Source organism: Mesitornis unicolor, unplaced genomic scaffold (assembly GCF_000695765.1).
Source record: "Mesitornis unicolor isolate BGI_N332 unplaced genomic scaffold, ASM69576v1 scaffold37544, whole genome shotgun sequence".
NCBI lineage: Eukaryota > Metazoa > Chordata > Aves > Mesitornithiformes > Mesitornithidae > Mesitornis > Mesitornis unicolor.
The window spans coordinates 1-227 of record NW_010178699.1 but is presented as its reverse complement, the minus strand read 5'-3'; positions in this window follow the sequence as shown (position 1 = coordinate 227).

Genomic DNA, 227 nt, shown 5'->3' with positions numbered 1-227 from the left:
CCAGTGCCAGAAGTGTCCGGTGACAGGGACCCCCCACACCACAGTCCCACACCCCAGCAGTGCCCAGGGACTGATTTCGCAGCACCAGGGGCTCATGATGCTCCTGCGGGGACGCAAACCTCCCCGAGAAACCATCACCCGAGAGAAAAAAAGATAACTGACCAAGTGGCCGGTGATGGTCTGAGGCAAAGGTTGGTGAGGAAGCTGTGACAGGAGCTGTCACCATT